This window comes from Apium graveolens, chromosome 9 (genome assembly GCF_009905375.1).
Source record: "Apium graveolens cultivar Ventura chromosome 9, ASM990537v1, whole genome shotgun sequence".
NCBI lineage: Eukaryota > Viridiplantae > Streptophyta > Magnoliopsida > Apiales > Apiaceae > Apium > Apium graveolens.
Window position 1 is genome coordinate 60,801,119 of NC_133655.1, and position 11,317 is coordinate 60,812,435.

Sequence of the window (11,317 nt, forward strand, 5' to 3'; positions counted from 1 at the left end):
GGTACCTGATGCTGATGTGCTTTGTCATTGAGTGTTGAACTGGATTACCTGTCATAGCAATAGCACTTTGATTATCACAGTAAATAGGGATTTTGAAATATGTTAACCCATAATCCAGTAACTGATTCTTCATCCAAAGAATCTGTGCACAACAGCTTCCTGCAGCAATATACTCTGCATCTGCAGTTGATGTGGAAATTGACTTTTGTTTCTTGCTGTACCAAGAAACCAATCTGCCTCCAAGAAATTGGCAGCTTCCACTTGTGCTTTTCCTGTCAATTTTGCAACCTGCAAAATCTGCATCTGAGTAACCTATTAGTTTAAAATCTGATTCTCTAGGATACCATAATCCCAGAGCAGCTGTTCCTTTAAGATACTTAAAGATTCTTTTTACAGCTGTTAAGTGAGGTTTTCTTGGATCTGTTTGAAATCTTGCACAAAGACAGGTAGCATACATGATATCAGGTCTACTAGCAGTTAGATAGAGTAGAGAGCCAATCATACCTCTGTAGTCAGTAATATCTACTGATTTACCGGTATCCTTATCCAGTTTTGTTGCAGTGGCCATTGGAGTGGATGCACTTGAACAATCTTGCATTCCAAATTTCTTTATCAAGTTTCTTGTGTACTTGGTTTGACAAATAAAAGTGCCTTCCTCATTCTGCTTGACTTGAAGGCCCAGAAAATAGCTAAGTTCCCCCATCATACTCATCTGATATCTTGACTGCATTAGTTTGGCAAACTTCTTGCAAAGTTTGTCATTTGTAGATCCAAAAATGATATCATCAACATAAATCTGGACCAGAAGTAAGTCCTTTCCATGGTTGAGGTAGAACAGTGTTTTGTCTATTGTTCCTCTGTTGAATCCACTTTCCAGAAGAAACTAAGCTAAAGTCTCATACCATGCTCTAGGAGCTTGCTTAAGTCCATAAAGTGCTTTATCAAGCCTGTAGACATAATCTGAATGTTTGGTATCTACAAAACCTGGAGGTTGTTCAACATATACCTCTTCCTCCAATTCTCCATTGAGAAAAGCACTTTTCACATCCATTTGAAAGACAGTAAACTTTTTGTGAGCAGCATAAGCCAAAAATATCCTTATGGCTTCTAACCTAGCAACTGGTGCAAATGTTTCATCATAATCAATTCCCTCCTGTTGAGAATATCCTTTTGCAACCAGCCTTGCCTTATTCCTTATAATTATGCCATCACTGTCAGTTTTGTTTCTGAATACCCACTTTGTACCAACAACAGATCTATTATTTGGTCTTGGCACTAGGGTCCAGACTTTGTTTCTTTCAAATTTATTCAACTCTTCCTGCATTGCTTGCACCCAATCAGCATCTTGAAGAGCTTCTTCTACTTTTTTTGGCTCAGTCTGAGTGAGAAAAGAATTGTATAGACACTCATTTGAAGTACCTGTTCTAGTTCTGACACCTGCATCAGGATTTCCAATTATCAAATCAGGTGTATGTGATTTTGTCCATTTCCTTGCAGATGGAATATTTTCTCTAGAACTGGATGCTCCCCCATGATCCATGCTATCTTCATTTTCATTTTCTGATGCTCCCCTGAAACTATGCTCTCTGAGTTGGATTCTTCAGTATTTAGATTTTCAGCACTATCAGAACTTGGCTTATCAGAACTTGACGAATCAGAACTTGAAGAGCCAGATGCATGTTCTGATGTTTCTTGAGATGTGGTAGGATCTTGAGTATGCTCCCCCTGCATAGGTGCATCTTCCTTTAACGTAGTCACCACAGTTTCAATAATATCAGAGTTTAATCCGTCAGAGTTTGTAGTATCAGGACTTAGACTGTCAGGTTTTTCAGTATCAGAATATGAGTCTTCATTTTCAAATCTCAGCTGATCATGGTCAACGAAATCTTTAAGACCAGTGATCTTCTTGTCATCAAAAGAGACATTGATAGATTCCATGACCACTTTTGTTCTCAAATTATAGACTCTGAAGGCTTTTGTGGAAAGTGGATATCCAACAAAGATTCCTTCATCAGCTTTTAGATCAAACTTTGATAGCTGTTCAGGATGAGTCTTGAGAACAAAACACTTGCATCCAAATACATGAAAATATTTCAGATTTGGCTTCTTTTTCTTCACCATCTCATATGGTGTTTTTCCATGCTTATTAATGAGTGTTGCATTTTGAGTAAAACAAGCAGTCTGCACAGCTTCAGCCCAGAAATAGGTTGGAAGCTTTGCTTCTTCAAGCATTATACGTGCAGCTTCAATGAGAGTTCTATTCTTCCTTTCAACAACTCCATTTTGCTGTGGAGTTCCAGGAGCAGAAAATTCCTGCTTTATTCCATGGCTTTTGCAGAACTCTTCCATTATCAAATTCTTGAACTCAGTGCCATTATCACTCCTTAAAATTTTCACAGAATCTTTGACCATTTTATCCAGCTGTTTGACATGATCAATCAAGATAGATGCAGTTTCACTTTTTGTGTGCAAGAAATACACCCATGTGTATCTGGTGAACTCATCCACTATGACCAACGCATACTTTTTCTTTGCAATAGACATGACATTTACTGGACCAAATAGATCAACATGTATAAGATGATAAGGCTCAAGAATTGATGATTCAGTCTTGCTCTTGAATGAAGATTTTCTTTGTTTGGCTTTCTGACATGAATCACAAAGACCATCAGGAGCAAATACTGTGTTTGGAAATCCTCTCACAAGATCTTTCTTGACCAGTTCATTTATATTGTTGAAATTTAAATGAGAGAGTTTCTTATGCCAATTCCAGCTTTCTTCAATTGATGCTCTACTTAACAGACAAATTGCAGAGCCATCAGTACTTGTTGAAAGCTTAGCTTCATAAATGTTACCACGTCTATATCCTTTCAGAACAACTTTGCCTTTAAATTTACTCACAATTTCACAGTGTTCTTCAAAGAAATCAACATGATAACCTCTGTCACGGATTTGACTTATACTCAGAAGGTTGTGTTTAAGTCCTGAGACCAGAGCTACTTCTTTAATGATGACATTCCCAAGATTGATATTGCCATATCCCAATGTTTTTCCAATGTTGCCATCTCCATAAGAAACACTTAAGCCAGCTTTCTCCACAAAGTCTGATAGCAGGGCCTTATTTCCAGTCATATGACCTGAACATCCACTGTCCAGAACTAGAATATTTTTCCTGTTGCCCTGCAATCATAAAGACCACTAATTATTAGTTTTAAAGACCCAGACTTGCTTGGATCCTTTGGTCTTATTAAGTTTGTTAACATTTGCAGCGGATTTAGCATCAGAGTTTATGTTAACATTTTTCTTATCAGAATTTACATTATCAGACTTTGAATCAGAATTTATACTAGAAGGAACAATGGAAACTTTCTTCAAAGAAGGTTTTATTTGATAATAATCATAGTACAGACTATGATATTCCTTACAAGTATAAATGGAATGCCATAAACTACCACAATGAAAACAAGGATTTTGTGGTTTGTATCTAACTGACTGACTCTTAACTCCTGATTTCGAAGGTAAGGAGTTAATATTCTTATTTTTCCTGCAAAAAGAAGCCAGATGGTTAGAACTTCCACAGTTATGACATGTTTTCCTAGGTGCATCAGGAACAGGTTTATAATCATTGCTTTTATTCACACCTTCCTTTCCATTCCTATTTTTTCTAGGTGATTTTACCTTGTTTGCATTCTTGACATCTTTCAGCTTATGCTTAATCTGCTTCTTTGTCATTAAGCATATGTTTACTTCAGCTGTCTTTTCCTGTTTTAGTTTGTCAGAAGTTAATTCCTCTTTAACTTCTGATTTCTCATTATCAGACTTTACAGTTACAAACTTAACAGGTTTTAACTTTGGCTTTTGCTTAACAACAGGCTTAATTTCTTCAGTTCCTTTATCATTCTTATTTTCTCCATAACCTAAGCCCTCTTTCCAATTTTCACTACTTAGCAAATTTTGAGTTGTTCTGCCAGAGTTAGTCCAAGTCCTGATTATCTCTCTTTCCTTTTCTAACTCAGTTTTTAGAGATTCATTCATTTTTAGCACTTCATCCCTAACATAAAAAGCATCATCTCTATCCTTCTGAGTTTGATGGAATATGACTAACTCTTTTTCTAAGAAATCATTTCTTTTCTTATATGCAAGATTTTCAGAAGTTAATCTTTCACATGTTAAAGTTTGATCTCTATAGCTAACAAACATGGTTTTAAGATATCTTTTCAACTCATTAATATCATCAGTATGAAAAGCATAAGTAGTCTGAGGTACCTTTGTTTCAGCAGCTTCAGAACTGCTCTCAGCACTTTCTTTATCAGCATTTGCCATTAATGCATAGTTCTCCTCACTTTCAGAGTCTGAGGTGTCTGTCCAGCTTTTCTGCTTTATGACAAGAGCCTTGCCTTTGTCACCCTTTACCTTCTTGCAGACAGGAGATATGTGGCCTTTCTCACCACAATTATAGCATTTAACATTGGTGTAATCTCCTCTGTCAGACTTTCCTCCTCTTCCTTCAGATCTTCTGAAATTCTTCTTATCAGAACTTATGCTTTTCCTGAGAAACTTCTTTCCCTTCCTGAACTTCCTGTATGCAATCTTTGTGATTCCTTTCACCATAAGAGCACACAGTTTCATCATCTCCTCATCAGCATCAGTCTCAGGCAAGCTTTCAGAATCTGAGTCATCATCACTCTCAGAACTTGATGACTCAGTATCAGACTTTATGAAAAGAGCTTTACCCTTGTCTTTCTTTGAGGAAGCTGCTTTGAGGAATTCTTCTTCAGCCTTAAGAGCAACTGTCCTTGACTTTCCTCCTTTCCTCTTACTTCTTTGTTCCATCTCCAGCTCGTGTGTCTTGAGCATTCCATAGATTTCGTCAAGAGTTGTTTCATCAAGATTGTAGTTGTCTCTTATTGTCGTTGCCTTCAAATCCCAGCATTCAGGAAGAGCTAACAGGAACTTAAGGTTTGAATCTTCAAGATCATACTCTTTATCAACCAATGACAAATCATTCAAAAGTTTGACAAATCTATCATATAAATCATTCAATGACTCATTAGTCTTTGAGTCAAAGTGTTCATACTCTTGAGTGAGTATTGTCTTCCTGTTCTTCTTAATTGTGTCAGTTCCCTGACATCTTGTTTCCAGAGCATCCCATATCTCCTTAGCAGTCTTGCAGTTGATTACCCTGTTTGACATTATATTATCAATGGCACTATGCAGTAAGTGTCGTACCTTAGCATCCTTAGCAATTGATGCTATGTCCTCAGCAGTATAATCACTCTTCTCCTTTGGTACGGTCGTTGCTGCTTCACCTGCAACTGCAACAGCGAGTTTGGTTGGTTTGTGAGGACCTTCCTTGATTCTATCCAGGTATTCTGGATCTGTTGCTTCCAGAAACATGGTCATCCTTACCTTCCATATGGGATATTCAGATGGTCTCAGTATGGGGACTCTGATGGTCTCATACCGACTCTGAATTTGTGTCTTTGGTGGTTCCTCAGTTGTGGTAGGCTTAGTTGGAGTTTCTGTGTCCGACATGATTGTGTTTGGATCTTTAACTGTATATAAGTTAACAGATAGGCTCTGATACCAATTGTTAGGTCACACACACACTGTAGAGGGGGTGAATACAGTGTATAGTACACTCAAATCGAACTTAAAGAACTTGAGTAACAGAAAACAAACTTTATTGAAACAATAAACTCTGTTACAATATAGAACTGTTACCTCTCAGTGATGAACAAATATCACGAGAGCTGCTAGGGTTATATATAATAATAACTTCGATAATGATAACACTTATAGTGTAAACCCTATGCCTATGTTTATATACTACACAGTTACAAGATAATCGCTAATTGATATGGAATATAATTCTGCTTCCTAAAATATATCAATCAGATATCTTCTATTCCAAGTATTCCATTCTTCACGGAATTCCTTCTTCATGCATATCTCTTCTTATGTTTTATCTCTATCTTCTTTCCTTTAATCAGCTACTGTCCTTATCTGATTGTCCTTCAGCACTTAAGTTCTGATATCTATCTTCTGATGATTATCTCCTGATAATATAAGTACTGATATCCTTAAGTCCCGACTTCCAGTATAAGTACTGATCAACAGTTAAGTACTAATCTATCCTGTTCACACAAGATCTGAAAGCTAAACATAAGACATATTAGCCATGACATTATCAAATATATCTAACATGTATGAACATACGTATATGTATTTACTTATACTCGCCCGACGTCCCGATAATCCTTGGATACTCTCCCGTATTTCCGTAGTTCGATTTTCCCGGAATTTGGGCAGCGTCCCCTTTGTTTATCGGACTACCCGTCGAAACATCAATCGACGTCAATTCAATAACGACAATCCAATTCATAATAACCACAATTCCAATCCTCAATTTAACCCAACAATCACTCCAATCACAATTCGTCAACTAAACTACGTACTCGACTTTAGTGTAAAATCAAATTCTTGTTTCAAAGATAATTTCACGAATTAATTTATTTTTAAAATATTAAGACTCAGAATTATATCATCATCGTCCACCGTCGGCTCGTAAAAGTCATCGCCGACGGCGACAAAATTTCGCGGGTACCCGATTAATTCTCGGGTTTCCAGCGCGAAATTCTATCGATTATTTATAAAAGTCATTTTCGGAAAAGCCATTAATTTCAAGAATATTAGTCATCGAATTTATGCACAAAATATGGATACCCAATCAGAATAACAGCGTGAAACCATTCGAACCAAACACAGCAGCAAGAACACGCGCCCCCTCCTTCACACACACACCCTGCCTCGCACACACACAACCCAGGTAAACACATAACACACACACACAGTAACACATAAACACACAATACCTCCCACACAGATACATACAATCATATATATACAGAGACGTATATATACATATATGCTCGAACAAAACCGAACAAAGGGACTATGGTACCGGAAGGTCGCCGGAAGAAGGGCGGCGACAGCACCTCAGAAAACCGGGAAAAAAGAGAAAAGAAAGGGAGGGAGAAATAAAGAAAAAGAGGAAGGAGGGTGGAGATATACAGAGAGATGGCGAGAGAGATAGAGATGAGAGGACGAGAGAGATTTCAGAGAGAGACGAATGGAGCGGCGGGGGGGGGGGGGGTTGGGGGTTAATTAATTAATATTTAATTTTTTTTCTTTCAATCCGCTGCACTACACGTATCATTTGGAATAGATACGTGTCAATTTGTTTTTGTAAGAAGTTGACACGTGTCTCTGTTATCCCCGAGAGCCCGGTTTCCATCTCGCATAACACATTATATTGAATAATCTACAATTAAAATTGATCAGGAAAAGTACCAAATAATTATTAAATATTCTCGGAATAATAAAATATGAATAAAATAAAATTTTCATAATTTTTTAAACAATTTTTGAAACGTAACTCATACCTGCATTTAACGAATAAACGAATCAACGTGCGGGTGAAATTAATCCCGAAAATTTCCAAAATAATTTAAAATTCCAAGAATATTATAAACTTAGAAAAATATGAATTTCATAATTTTTGAAGAATTATGGAATTAAATATAGATTTTGCAATTAAATGCAATCAGAAAATCATACAGGGTTAAATAATTGATAAATTATTGATTTCTAAATTTTGTAAAATCCCAAAAATAAATATTGAAATTATAAAATCATAAAACTAATTTTAGAGACAATCCAAATATTCACGAATTTAAAACTGTAATAAAATCACCTTTAAAATAAAACAGACTATATAGCTCAACTTTTAGCTACACATTCTAATCCTTTACACCAAAAATTCACATATAAATAGTATATATCAACACACCGCTATAAAAACCAAGACACATATTTTAGTTAATTAATACTTCCATAATTATATATTTAAATAATTCAAAAGTACACGAGTCGTTATAGTATGTTTATCTCGACAATACTGGTTTGGATAACTCAACATAGAACAAGGACTTTTAAATAATCTATGTTCCACTAGAATCAGTACAGATTGGTTATTAGGTATACGCACAAAAGTTTTTGTTAGCTGTAGTGAAGAAGACGTCAACAGTGATCCGTATGAAGTTCATTAATATGTTCAGGCATCGGAGGAATAATGTTGGAGTTATTCGAAGCAGTTGTCAGAATCAGTGTAAAGACCTCAAGGATTCCCACTGTAGTCGGTTATATTTAGTAGAAGACTTAACAGTGGTTTATACGGGTATAATACGAAGGCCTGAGAGCGGAACTAGTCGTCTGTGAACCAGACCTGTGCACGAGACGTCAGTGATCCGTGAAAGGAAACAAAGTATTATTTTTAGGAACAGTCTTAAGTTGGTTTTTGTACTCGAGGAGTCTGGAAATATGTTGAGGTACAAAATCCCAGAGAGTAGAAGGCCTGAAGATATAGAGGAGTACAACCCAAGGACTTACATAATTTATTTTTTAATCAATGGCTGATTTTCTGTTAAATGAATAAATGGAAATCAATTCATTTGTTTATTTAATTTTATATATCACAATTGATTTTAAAATAAATAAATTAAAAATTGATTTTTATTAAATGAATAAATGAATCTCAAAAAATTTATTAATTTAATTTAATATAAACTATTAATTTTGGCAAAATAAATTGAGGTTTGATTTTTAATTAAATAAATAAATGAAATCAAATCTATTTAATTAAATTAATAATCAAAGTTTATTTATGTTTATCCTGAAGATTCCAGCCAGATTATTACTATTATGCATTCGGAAAATTAAACAAACAGTTGCTAAACAGGTTTTTAATAAACAAAGAAACCTGGCAATTTTATTCAAAGCAAAACAAATTAAACAGAAAAATGGAGCAATTGGCAGCTTGATTCTCTGTGTTGGTTTACTGCTGGTGGGGCCCGAGTTCAATTGAAAGAAAAAGATAAATAGAAACAAAAGAAAAACACACAGGCTTGTGTTTCTGCTGTTCGGCAATTACTCTGCCTCACGGGATGCGCGCGTGGCACACAAGGATCCTCCTTGTAACCTGTTTTCTCCGTTCGTGCATTACAGTTCCCTCCTCCTGGCTGCCTTTATTTTCAATTCAATCGCACGTGGACTCTCTCTCTTCAGCCGTGTGTTATTCTGTCCAAGAAATAATGCATGCAATGTTTCAAGGTCTCTCTATAACTTGTCGCCATAGATAAATAAAAATCCAAAGCAAAAGATGGCTGTAACTCGCGTGTGTAGTTCACGTGTGGCGACATCCTCTTGATTTTCTGCGTGTAACCCGGACAATTCTATCCTGGCAGCTGCACATGCATGCAGAGTTGTTTTGTTTGTCCTTGAAAATAAGTACAATACAGGAAGTAAACAAATGCAGTGTCGCCACAGACAGAGTCGCCATAGGCGAATTAGATTAAGGCAAAGGCGGCATATGTTAGTCGCCACATTTGCTTCTACTCTCTTCTTTCTGATCGCAATACAGGCTGTGCAATTCAAATGTATGGACAAAAGGCAGCCACGTATTTCTTTATCTCTCCTATATTCTACCATCAACAAAACTAATGAATTGAAGCAGAAAATAACACTTCTCAGCAAAACACCATTAAAGCTCTGTAGAATTTTTCTTGTAGAGTTGGTTAATTTCATTTATTAAAATTAAGGAGAGAAGTGTTTCCCAATTTATTTCACACCATTAATTCCTTACAAACTTGTAACACTCATTATTTAAAATTCTCTTGATTGTATTTAATATCTTTTGATAGAAGTTTTGAATTTTTAGAGTGATAGACAGAACCCCAAATTGATTGCTATTATTTTGGTTCTTTCTATATTTGTTGCTTCGAATTATTTATATTCGGATTTTTAAACAAACCTTTATGGTTTAATTTCTTAATAAAAAGAATTATTCTGTGAATCTCTTAGTGTTTGTTTATTTCGTTTTCGAGGTTTATTTTCCGCTGCAATTAATTAACGAAAAACGAAAAACATACATTCACCCCCCTCTGTATGTATATTTGGACCTAACACTCTAAACATTCTTTAAAATATTTTCTAGTCTTTAAAATGATTTTAAAGGCTAGAGGGGATCCCAAAACTCGTTTTCAAATTTAAGATCTTCCTTTCGAAGGGGACTTGAATACTCGCTCAAAAATCTGAGGGATCCGACTCTGTGGTTTATTTTATATTCGCAACGAGATTGTTGTTTTGAGAAAAAATTTTGATTGCTTGCCCAACGTTCGGGAAATAAGTCCATCTAATTGAGTCGGCATAAGCGACATGCCGGGGTACGGTCTATGAAGGTGTAAGAGGCTGGGTGACAGTCCATCCACGCGTGAGTGGCCGTGTAATGGTCTAGCGCGAGGTCCTAATGCGGCCAGGGTGATGACCGGCGAGGAATTCATCCATCTACAGTAGAAAAGGATACTTAATGGGTATTTTTGTCTGATCAGCAAGATATCAGGTTTATGCCAAAGTTTTTCTTCTTTCCAAATTCATTGGGTATTATAACTCTGTTTATACTTATCATAACATAGGTTTCCAAGGAAAGTATGATATATATATATATATAGGTGTATATATATATCGGGACTTAATGAAGTATCTCGTAACTTCATTTCTTTTGAATAATACTTCAAAGATTGAATCTATTCAAGTCTTATCTTGTAGTCTCATCTATGTGATGAACTTTTGAAACTGATTATAACTTGAACGGTGGTAGTTTAAGTAGTATTCGGAAAAGATATAAGTATATTGGAGTATCTTGTAACTTCATATTTTCAACTTATATCTAGTTAATGATTATCTTATGCATGACAAAGATTTTCAGATAAACGTTGAGACAAGGTTAGATATATGAGATCACCTTGCAACAATATTTTTATACAGTTATAAACTGGAACTCTATGTATATTATGCATGGAAGAGGATTTCCAAGATTTTGAAAAGTATATATACATATATACTGAATATTTTGTGACTTGGTGTCGTTAAGATATCAAACTTGGTTCATTTCTTCTTGACCAAGACTTTCATGAGTACTATGAGAATGCTCATATATTGTAAATTATTATACATATTATTTCGGTGGGCTTGTTGCTCACCTTTGCTTTCTTCTTTCATCACACAACAACAGATAGACAAGATGAACAGGACCAAGCTCCCAATTCGTGAGCGGATAGGAAACGTTCCGCTGTTTCTTGTAGGCGTTGATGCCGTTGTAGCTGAGGTAGGAACTACCAATAGGCTAGGCTTTCAACTTTTGATGTACCAGACTTATGCATATTTACGAATTGTAATAATGGCAAAGAATATGTAAATT